This window comes from Penaeus japonicus, unplaced genomic scaffold (genome assembly GCF_977035675.1).
Source record: "Penaeus japonicus unplaced genomic scaffold, GWHDUDI00000001_assembly GWHDUDI00000030, whole genome shotgun sequence".
Classification (NCBI taxonomy): Eukaryota; Metazoa; Arthropoda; class Malacostraca; order Decapoda; family Penaeidae; genus Penaeus; species Penaeus japonicus.
The window spans coordinates 17458489-17470988 of record NW_028234432.1 but is presented as its reverse complement, the minus strand read 5'-3'; the positions used below and the strand labels follow the sequence as shown (position 1 = coordinate 17470988).

At 35.6% G+C, this 12500-nt stretch overlaps 1 protein-coding gene across 1 annotated transcript in view; it reads left to right on the top strand.

Moving 5' to 3' along the window:
* The window catches only part of LOC122255441 (uncharacterized), a 226377-nt gene that overhangs the window by 144305 nt on the left and 69572 nt on the right, over positions 1–12500 (top strand). The gene's annotated exons all lie outside the window — the stretch shown is intronic.

The window sequence follows — 12500 nt, the reverse complement described above, 5'->3', positions numbered from 1 at the left end:
CTCTCTCTCTCCCTCTCATCCTACCTTGAACTCATAACGACATAATCTTTCATGTTCTGGAGCGTCACGGAATAACCATGAGAGCAGATCTCATTACTCCTGCTTAGTGGTTTCGTAACATTGACACGTATATACGCACGGTGCAGAGACGATTTTAGAAAATGAAATCGGACCTAGCAATGCAAATGTGTTTTATTTCTGTATATCATTTCCCTCTGTTTCATTTTTATTGCTTTATTACGTAGAAGTAATGACACATTTTGTTAGACTGAAATAGCCAAATACAGGATATTAGAATTTTCAAGCTAAGTAGGAAAAGAAGGAGAGTCATTTCACAGATACATGAAAAAATAGAGAGAGAGAGGGAGAGAAAGAGAGAGAGAGAGAGGAAGAGGAATTATATATATATATAATATATATAATAATATATATATATATATATATATATATATATATTATGTGTGTGTGTGTGTGTGTGTGTGTGTGTGGTGTGTGTGTGTGTGTGTGTGTGTGTGTGTATACATATATGTATATATATATATATATATACATATATATATATATATATGTGTGTGTGTGTGTGTGTGTGTGTGTGTGTGTGTGTGTGTGTGTGTGTGTGTGTGTGTGTGTGTGTGTGTCTGTGTGTATGAGTGTGTGTGTGTGTTTGTGTGTATGTATATGTATATATATATATATATATATATATATATATATATATATATATATATATATATATATATATATATATTGAGAGAGAGAGAGACCGATAAATAGAAATAGAACAAGAGAGAGAGAGAAAGAAATAGAAAGAGAGAGAGAGAGAGAGAGAGACCGATAAACAGAAATAGAACAAGAGAGAGAGAGAGAGAGAGAGATTACATAATAAAACCGATGAGAAGCGAGATACAAAGGCATATAATGCTTCAAGACAAATCGCCATACCTTTCGCTGCCTCGGCCACTGTGTAATAAGAGTCAAAAATGAAAAATCAAACGTAGCCGAACCGATGAGCGAGTCTTCTAGGATCAAGACCCGGAAATTATTGCTTTAATTGGGCAATATTTTCTTATCTTCTTTTTTTTCTCGAAACGAGAAGGGGAACATTGTAAAGATAATGAGATACCTGATGGTTTGTGCTTTATCACAAAATGGAAAATACGACTTAATGGATCGTGATTTTCGTTGAGCTATCTTGTTTTCATGTATGCAAATATATACAGCACGCATGAAGCAGCAGTCTACATTTACATGGAGACAGACACACACGGTCAAACACACACGCACACACAAAAAAAAAAAAAAAAAAAAAAAAAAAGTTTTTTCTTTATCTTTCTCCTGTCTCCTCCCCCTTTCAAATTCTCTCTCTCTATCTGTCTATGTATTTATTTATCTATCTGTCTATCTACCTATCCATTTATCTATATATCTATCCTCTCTGTCTCTCTCTCTCTCTCTCCTTTTCCCTTTCTCTCTCTCTCACATTATTTCTCTCTCTCTCTCTGTCTATCCATTTATCTATATATCTATCCTCTCTCTCTCTCTCTCTTTCTCTCTCTTTTTCCCTTTCTCTAACTCACTCCCTCTCTCTCTCTCTCTCTCTCTCTCTCTCTCTCTCTCTCTCTCTCTCTCTCTCTCTCTCTCTCTCTCTCTCTCTCCTCCCCCCCCCCTTCTCTCTCTCTCTCTCTCTCTCTCTCTCTCTCTCTCTCTCTCTCTCTCTCTTGCTTCCTCGCTCGCTCTCTCTCTCTTTCTCCAACTTTCCACCGGGCTGCCTGTCGACATCCGGTTCCATTACAGGAATCAATGTTATGGAAACAAAGCCAATGCTTTCATGTTATAATAGATTCCACTGCGAGCGCATAGGTGCCACCTCTTAAATTGGCATCGAAAAGCGAAGCGAAAGAGACTATGTGTTGCGTTTATTTTCTATTTTCCAGGGCATGATAGATCCGTGTTATACTCTACGGACTTACTCATCGCGTTTCATTTGTATTTGTTCCACTTCAACTCTAATTTTACAATGGAAAAGAGAAAGCGGTTTTAGGCCTGATAGATAAATATGGTTTATAATAATGATGTAAAAATCAAATAATCACAATTATTGGTGTGTAAAATAATGCAATGGTAAAAATGACCAAATACAAGTTTTAAAAAGTTAAAAATGAAATATCAGTCTAACTGACATATTCTAGTTGCCATGAAATATTCAAGTTCAATTACAGAAAATAAAAAAAGGTTCCTGGAAAAAAATATACTCAAATACGAGTTTTGTACTTTACTGAGAGAGAAGCAACTTATGTAGAACATCATGCTATAATAACAATAATGTATTATATTCTGTCGTCTCTGATGTTTCCGGTGTCGATTTCCGCCGTTTCACAAAATAGGAAATATAAAAGATTTGACCACTTAAAAACGTGAAACTCATCCGTATTTCAGTTTTATGTTATAAGTTTTAAGTGCTCAAATCTTTTACGTTTTCATATTTTGTGATTCGGCGGAAATCGACATCGGAGATTGTAGCAAGGACACACAAAAACGTGAAACTCATTCGTATTTCAATTTCTTGTTATTTGTTTTGTGTGACCTTGCTAACGTCTCTGGCCTAAATGGTGGTTCTATGCCTGTTGTTCAATCCCTGTGCCAACAAAGGTTAATTCGGTATAACCTTTTTTTTCCGTTGTGCAGGATCGAGCGAGGAATAAATCTTTTGCCAGTGAAATCATTACGGCATTGCCTAGGTGTTAAATATCAAAGATTTTAAGTGAATTAATGACTTTAACTAGACAACAGCACATAATACACACGCGTCAGCTACGGCCAAGCAAAGTCGTTCTTTTCGCTATGAACAGATCGCAGAAAAAGAGGTGGAAGACACGTGTACAGACACTTAACAGAGTGTAGACCAGTTTTTTCCCAATCTGGGGGGGGGGGCACCCTCTCAGGGTAGTTTGAGGAACATACAAGGGGGCGTGAAGTCATCTGTTCAAAAATCAAATGTTTAAAAAGAATAATGAACAAGTATCTGCCCTTACATACGGGCAGAGTGTAATTGTACCAGTCACCTCAACCCGTTTTCTATCAGTTGGCTCTCCTCGCGCGGGTTGGATACCGACACCGCCCACACTGACGCTGCTGAGCGACTTGTCACATCACTCCGACCCGGCAACCTGTATCGTTTGTTTCACTCGTTGTAATACAAGTAGAAATCATTGTTTTCTTAAGCAGTGCTAAGATGCAAAGACGAGAAATAATATATAATTTCATATAAATACTAAAAAGAGGTGGTGGGGCGTGCGGGTCTGCTGGATGAAAAAAGGAGGCGACATGTAATTAAGTTTAGGAACCACTTGTGTAGATAGAGACATGGAAACATTGTCAGATTAATTGATAGAGAGAAAGGCAGAGCAAGGAGGAGGACGGCGGATGTCAGTTAGAGAAAGAGCAGAGCAAACGCAGTTATAAGTACTGATGTCGGAAAACCCAAAGCCAAGACTTCGGGAAGACTGAGAAAGCAGTAGTTACTAAAGGCTGGCGGAGCATTACAAAGTAACGTCCAGAGCATTGCAGAATTTCCAGCGAAAACACCGGCGGCAACACAGCTGGCACTTTTGCAGCAGTACTCATTGTGCAGCCATTATGCTTTTGGACCAGCACTAATAGAGGCAAAGCCAGTAGTAATTGGGCCAATAACACATCATACACACACACATACACACGCACACTTTATATAATCAACATGTGCGTATCAATCCTTCGTAATTGTAATTTGTACTCATTCCCCAGCATGCGCCTATGTCACTATTCTGTGCTATCTGTGCTATTTCGTTTTAACCAGAATCGATCCCTCTATCTATAGGAGCTTGTATTACTCTCTAACGAGAGTATTCAGTTACTCAATTCATTCAAATTAGTATCAAGCGACAATAATGAGACCCTAAAGTGCTTATATAATTCTCTGGCATAATCATCCTGGAATTAGTTAGTATTTTGGTGAAATTGAGATACGTGTACTTTAAAGAACTTCCCTTCCCGCCTTAAAAAGTATTACCCAAGCTTGTCACCCCCCCCCCCCTCCCATTTTTCTTAAAATAGGGGGTGGGGGATGTTCTCATTTTACTCTGACATTTTAGCAAATTGATTCATGGAGTGTAGACATTTCTTCTTGAATTGCGACCTTATCTGAATAATTCTTATTCTATTGCTAAATGTGGGAAGAGATAAAATAAGAATAAATTTGTAAATAATCTTATGGCATTTTTTTGTGTATTTCTGTGGAACATTTTTTGTTGAATAATTGTAAAGCAACTTTTGTTAAACGGCCTAAAGGGAACTGTTTCAAAATATAATATGCTCTTCGACTGAGCAATACAGAGAGGCATGTATAATTAATTTATTGTACAACTGGTGCGTTGTATGTTTACTCATTTTGTGTAATACACTAATACCAAAATATTATTTGTACTTTGTACATATTAGTTCGCTTTCTAAATTTGTGTTAAAAATCTTTTTGATAAAGAGGACAACAAAAAACATTGGTTATCACCAACACAAGAATCCCTAGATTCCGACCGGGTAACTGGTGTTCAATCTGTGGCAAGAAGTCACTGCCCGAGTCCGAAAAGAAGTGTCTCATAGGGAACTGCCCTAATTCTTGCCATAGATGTCTTAGGGAAGGCACTTGCACAACTGTGAGAAGACTAGACACATCAGAGCTCTAACTGGGATAACTGATCCAGTTACGTTCTATGAACGTAGAGATGCAAGTTCGTTGTAGATGTAGCAGACAATTTAATCCAAGACGAAGCTGACGACCTAGAACCTCTATCCAGAAAACAAACTCTAGTCAGGCAACTGCAATCGGAGTTAACATAAACGAAAGCACAGTTATCACGCTTTCAAAATGTAATGAAAGATTTGCCAGAAAAACGAAGCATTATATTAGATGCTCTCTCCATCACTGTCTCACTCAGACGGAGTCCAACATAAGTCTGTATGGCTCGCGCCAACAAAATTGGCCAGGAATGGAAAACACATATTGAAGAGATTGAAGAACAGTATATATAGTGGGCATCTGAAATTAAAGAGCGTGAATTCAGAAAGTGACGCACATAGACACACACAACAGCAAATTAAAGGAAATCAGATTTCACAAAAGCAAACACACACTCAACACAAAGCGAAGCAGACTCATCACTACAAAGCACAATAGGAACAGAGACGTAACATAAATCCAGGCACGACACAAGAACATCAACGTAATCAACATTCCAGGAACGAAGAGAAGTGCCCATTGTGTCATCGTCAGGGACAGCCCAAGGATTAGTGCTAAAAACAACAATGTTGCTATTATTATAATTAAAGACACCGCATCAGAATGTTGTCGGGAGAGAATCGCTGACAAAAGCAACCAAGATTTGATTAATGCTCTTCGGCTCAGGGCACAGGAGACTTTGTCTGCAGTACAATCGGCCCAAATACAACACATTCATACCTAGCAAAAGCAATTTTTTTCCTCAAGGACACGTTGGTGTATATATTATCACCAACAAAACTACAACACCCAGTTTCACCCCCACCAAAGTACGTAAATGCATCCACAAGCATATTTCCAAAATGTCGCCCAACAACAAAGACATGCAGTGCAGCATGATCAAAATAATATCAGCAAATATAAGAGGCATCCATACTAACGTAGGAAAACTCACACATCAGTTTGTGATAATAAAAAAAAAAATAATGCTGTTACTGTTTTTGCTGTGTAAACATTTTTAGATGAAAAAGTTGCCCCCAACTATGCAAAGATTCCTGGCTTATCGAACTGGACGAGAAAAGATCGCAGCATGCAGGGCGGTGGAGTGGCCTTATGTTATAGGGAAAACCTTCAACTCCAGATAATCGACTGTAACATACCCGACATTCTGGAGATAATTTCATTAAAAAATATTAATGTACAAGGACACGGAACACTATGTTTTGTTTGTTACCGTCCTCCATCTCAAGGGCCACTGCTCTTATCCTTTATAATGGAAAGCCTTGATAGACGTATGACTAGCGATAACTACCAGCATGTATTAGTCATCGTTGACCTGAACCAAAATATAATACAAACTGCCTCCGACACTCTACTGGCACTATGTGGCCTAAACAATCATGTAGTTTTCCCCACCCATCAATCAGGATCATCACATGATCCGGTGGCAACCGACTTACCTCCACACCTTGTAAGTTTGCACCCTTGGGATATGTTGGCTCCTCTGATCACTTGTCACTATTAATCAAGAGCAAGATGAAGAAGGTCAGGGAACAAAAATTGCACTCGCACATTATGGAAGTGAGATTCTTCAAACTGGACTGCCATAAAATCATGTCATCCAAGGAAGTGTCAACCACCAAGTCATAAGCTTCAATGAAATGGTCTCAAGTTTAATTGATAAGCTTGTACCCCTTACAACACAGACCACAAAACCATCCAACGAGCCATGGTTTGGACACCAATACAAAGAAGCATCTGATGAAAAAAACAAAGCTTGGCAGACCAACACACTTCAACAAACACACATAAACAAATTTTGACATAAAAAATGCTACAAGGCACATGAAAAATATTCAGAAATGGCAATAAATACTGAAAACAAAATAAATCTCCTTGATCAACGTTTTGCTGACAAGAAAGTTCCTAACAACCAACAACAAACAACAAAATTGCCACAAATGGCATGGGACGAAATGCCAAGTCTAAGGACATCTCAACCGGAAGTTTACAATTTATTAATTGGACTGTAGGGACAAACCGTATTAGTCATCGACTCCTTTGAAGATGTGCTAAGGAGATCTCACTGCCACTTACCAGGATCTATAACAACTGTCTCTCAGCAAAAGTATGGCCACACATATGGAAAACCAGTAATGTTATTCCAATACACAATAAAGGAAGCAAGTCGGAAGTAAAGTATATATATATATATATATATATATATATATATATATATATATATATATATATATATATATATATATATATATATATCGACCTGTGTCTTTGCTGTCATCAGTGAGCAAAGTCCTGGAAAAGATTATATCGTCCCATATCTCAGAATACTTAAAACGGAATCACCTCTTGTGCTCACGCCAATTTGGATTCCGGAAACAACATTCAGATGCAGATCTCCACTTACTCATCTCATCAAACTACGGCCGCGCCCTAGATATGGGTCGCACAGACTGCCATCATTGCCCTAGTCATTGAGGGAGCATTTGATAAAGTATGGCATAGAGGTGGGGGATGTGCTAGCATTACGACAAAGTAATTTCAGTGACAAGCACCACAAAGTAGTCTTGAATGGCAAAGAATCGCCTCTCTGCCACATCGAAGCAGGAGTACCACAAGGCAGCATCTTAGGAACATCTTCATTAATGATTTCCATCTCATCACAGAAGCCTGCGCTTCTGTTAACCCTGTAATGAAGGGCATTGTAGCTAGGGGTTTTAAGTGGCAACTTAAGTTTGCTCCCCCGAAAACACAGTTTATGGTGGTGTTAAGATCCAGCAGCCAGTTAAAAATAAAGTTTATTGGAAATACTCTGCAACAACAAAATTAAATTGAGATCCTGGGCATCACATACGACAAAAAATTAACTTTCAAGACACACATTGAAGAAATGGCCAGGAAAGCATTCAGGAAATTAACTTCGCTAAGAAAAATTGCTTAGTTATTGGCTGGTAAAGAAACTGACATATACAAAGCACTAATCAGATCCCATATTGCATGGGGAGGAGCTGCTAGTAACCATGTCTACCTTCCGGATAAAATCAAGGACAGAACAAAGCGGCTTTTTTGATGACACGGAAGTCAATCCAAGTTTGGACAGTCTGCAATACCGAAGAGATGTGGCAGGCCTTTCAACAATGTTCAGGATCCAGGAGATGCATGTGCCACATCTTCAACCTCTGAGACTTCCAATGCGGCAGCCTAACGAACCATTAGAGCCGCGATGTCATACGACTCACAACCAGAGACAATTTATTCCGAAATATTCTAAATTGTGGAACACATTCGTATCAATAAATATAAATATAACCACCTACTCACTACAAAGATTCAAATGCAGTGTAAATATCGGGTTTGAATTATAAATTGATTATATGTTGTATGTATAAAACTCTTTAGGCTTTTAGATAGGATGCAGATAGCTACTATTTCTTTAGCCTGTAAATATGAATACTTAAATGTATGTATCTAACATTTAAATATAAATAAAGGTTGAAAGAGAGAGAAAGAGAGAAAGAGAGAGAGAGAGAGAGAGAGAGAGAGAGAGAGAGAGAGAGAGAGAGAGAGAGAGAGAGAGAGAGAGAGAGAGAGAGAGAGAGAGACCGAGGGACAGACAGATAGAAAGAGACCCAAACCAACACACCTACAAAATACATGCATGAATGTATATATTATCTTTCCTCCTTCGCCATCGCTATCCAAACAACTATAATGATATTATTCGAAGCTTCACTTCAAGGAAAAGCATCCGCATTTTTATGATTAAAGGACGACAACAGATCATGTGAACCCGTCTAATTAGCTCCTCTATTCAGCACATGAAGAGGCATAACAGTTGCACATAATCGCTGTGCACTAATTGCATCAAGCAACAACATCATCATTTAGAGTTCTCCTTAGCTACACACAGGTTTATGAAGCCAACCAACTAATTATTTCAGTCGACGTGAGTACTCTGAGTCTTTCAAGACAGTGAAGGTGATTTATGAGGTTATTTGCTTCATTTTTTTTCTCTCTTTTTCTTTTATTCTATACTCTTTTAGTCCGAATTATCATATTTCTAGTGCTATCCATCATCTTCCTTATTATTATTGCCACTATTATTATTACCATCATTACTACTCTCATCATTATTAGTATTATTAGTAGTAGTATTGTTAGTATTATATCCTGATTCCCATTACCATCATCAAAATTGTTATTAATATTATCATTATTAATATTATCGCTTTTATTATCTCTTATTATCATCATTATCATCATCATCATTATTATCGGTATTTTGATATAATGATACTAATGATTATCGTTATCATTGCTGTTATTATTATTATTATAACCATTCTTATCATTATTATTATTATTATTATCATTATCATTCATCATTATCATTATCACCATTATCATAATCACCATCATCATCATATCATAATCATCATTATCATCATCATTATCATAATCATTATCATCACTATCTTCATCTTCATCACCACCATCATTATTATTATTATCAGTAGTTGTAGTAGTAGTGTATGATTATAATCATCATTTTCATTATTGTTATCATTATAAGTAGTAGAAGTATGATATTTATCATTATTTTCATTACCATTATCATTATTATCACTTATCTTTAAATTATTATTATCATTATTAATCATATTTTTTGTTACTGTAATGATTATCATTTTTTATCATCCGTTATCTTAATGTTATCATTATCATTGTACTCATTTTGTTAATATTGTTATCTTTATCATCATTGATATTATTATTGCCATTATTCTATTATCATTATCATTACCTTTATTACCATTATTATTATTTATAATCATCATGATATTTAAGTTATGATTTTCTGTCAGCAATGATAGCAACATCATCACTATCATAACCATTATTTTCATCATTATTGTTATCATTATTCTTATCATTAATATCATTATGATCATTACTATTGTTTGTATAACTAATACTATTGTTATTTTCGTCATCATTATTATCATCATTATCATTATTATCAATATCATCACTCATTATAATCAGTAGTTGTTATAGTCGTAACAGAAGTTGGAGTATCATTGCTATTGATAATGGAATCGTTATCAGTATCATCATTACTGCTACTCATTATCATATAATTGTTATTATTACTATTTTCATCATCGTTTTGTTATTATTATTATTATTGTTTATATAGCTATCATTACCATTATTGTCATTATCAACATTATTATTACATTAACATCATCTCCATTACCATAGCTATCATAATAATTATTTTTGTTATCATTATTATCATTATTATCATTGATGCCCTTTATATGATTGTGTGTCATTATTTTCATTATCATCATCATTGTTAATATGATTATTGATATTGTTGTTGCCTCTATTTTTGATGATGTAATTGATATAATCTTTATTGTTATCATCATTAGTATCATTATTATTATCAATATCAATATTCTGATTAACATCATCATCATCTTCATAATTTTTTTCTGTTATAGTTTTCTGATCGGTATACTATTCTTGTCTATCATCATTTTCATCTTAATCATTGTTATATCATCACAATCATTCATTATTATAATCATTAAAACTGTCAGTATTATTTTTATCATTATTACTATAATTATCAGTATTAGTATTACCAATTTTGTAATTATCATTATCATTATTACTAATTTTGTTCTTAACATTGTTGACTTCATTAATTTCATTTTTGTTATTATCATCATCATATCATAATTGTTATTATTATCATTATCATTATTACTGCTATTATCATTACTACTATATTTTTATTATCGTTATTATCATTATCATTATTACTTATCATTATTATTATCATTATTTCTTATCATTATTTTTTATAATCATAATCATCATTCCCATCATTATCATTAATAGTAGTATCATTAATAGTAGTATCTCTATTATCATCATTATCAATATCATCGTTATCTAAATTGTCATCATCATCATAATCGTTATCGTTATCATAATTTTCATTATCATTATCATTATTCATTCTATAATCAGAATTATCACCATGTTTTTTTTCACTATCATTATTGATCTTTAGATATATCAATTTATTCATTTCAAAGCATAATAAATATAGACTGTTGTTCGCTTCGGAATTTCTGCCTCTATTTTTTCCCCCCTTTTTTATCTTTTTCTTTTGATCTTTATCATGTTCTTTGTTTTTTTGTTTTTTTTTCTTTGTTTTTTTTTCTCCATTTGTTTTGTGCTTTAATCTGGATCTTTATCTCTGTTTTGTTCCTAATCTTTCTTTCTCTTTCTTATCCTTCTTTGTTCTATCATTGTTTCTTCATTCTTGTTTTCTTCTGCCTCCCTCTTTCCTTTTATTCCAATCCTCGGTTCATATAGTTCCTTTCTTCCTTTTACCTATTTCTTTCCTTTCTTGCACAGTCAGACAGCAACAAACCCACATAGACAGAGAGAGAGAGAGAGAGAGAGAGAGAGAGAGAGAGAGAGAGAGAGAGAGAGAGAGGCAGACAAACAAACAGAGAGGGGGGGGGGGGGGAGAGAGAGAGAGAGGCAGACAAACAAACTGAGAGGGGGGGGGGGGGGAGAGAGAAACAAAGAGAGAGAGATAGTGAGAGAGAGAAAGAAAAAGAAAGAAAGAGATATATGTCGACAGACAGACAGCGAAAACACATACAGAGAGAGAGAGAGAGAAAGAGAGACAGACAGACAGAGAGAGAGAGAGAGAGGGGGGAGATAGAAAAGCCCTGGACAAAATGACCAGGCAATTTCCACTGCTCCCCAAATTGGCGCTACTAAAATCCTTGATTCCAGACACGAAAAAGGAAGGGAAAGATTTCTGAAACAGATGATTCGATTCTGTTTTATCCTTTTATTGTTCTCAAACTCTTTGAAGGAAACAATGATTCCTTTATGATTTATATTCAACAATTATTTTTTAATTTACTCATCGACCAATTCACTCATTTATTATTGTTTATTTGTCTGATACATCATTTTGTTAAAGTGAATACAGAATACGAAAGGGAGGAGGGAGAATTACACAAGAAATGAAGAGAATAGGATATAAAGAGTCCAAAGACTTTGTAGGAACCTGTTTTACCCGTTGCGGCCGGAGAGGGATTTGCTTGACTGCCCTGCTCTCTTTCATTCACTCGTTATAATACTAGAGCCATATATGTCTTCATAATTTTTAGGGTTTTTCACTATCTTGTGAGACGTAGTATGTGTCATACGACGGTGTTTATCAATGTAGTAGTTGCTGTAGTACAGGGTCTTTTTCGTAGTTGTGTCCTTTCGTAAATAAATACAAAATAGATAGATAGTTATCCCTTATGAAAATAAACGAAGAGATGGGAAAGAGGAAGGAGACCTGTGTTTGCGAGTGCGAGTGCCACATCACAAAGCAGCTTCACCGGCACTTGGTGGCGCTTTTCAAGGCTTTCTTTCTTGATGGAATATGTTTTGATGAACATTACGGCAATTTTAATAATCATACCTACAATTAGCATCATGAGTCACTGAATAGAGTCAATATTCAAAATATTATAGAGTAACACAGCGATTCACTCTCCCCCAACGTCAAATATGCCATAACGACTACGTGTTGCCACCCAATAGCAATGAGTTCATTCTGAGGAACCGATATGCTCCTTAGGCCGGAACGAAATCTTACATCCCTGTCTTAAATGATGTTCCGAATTCGAGACCAACG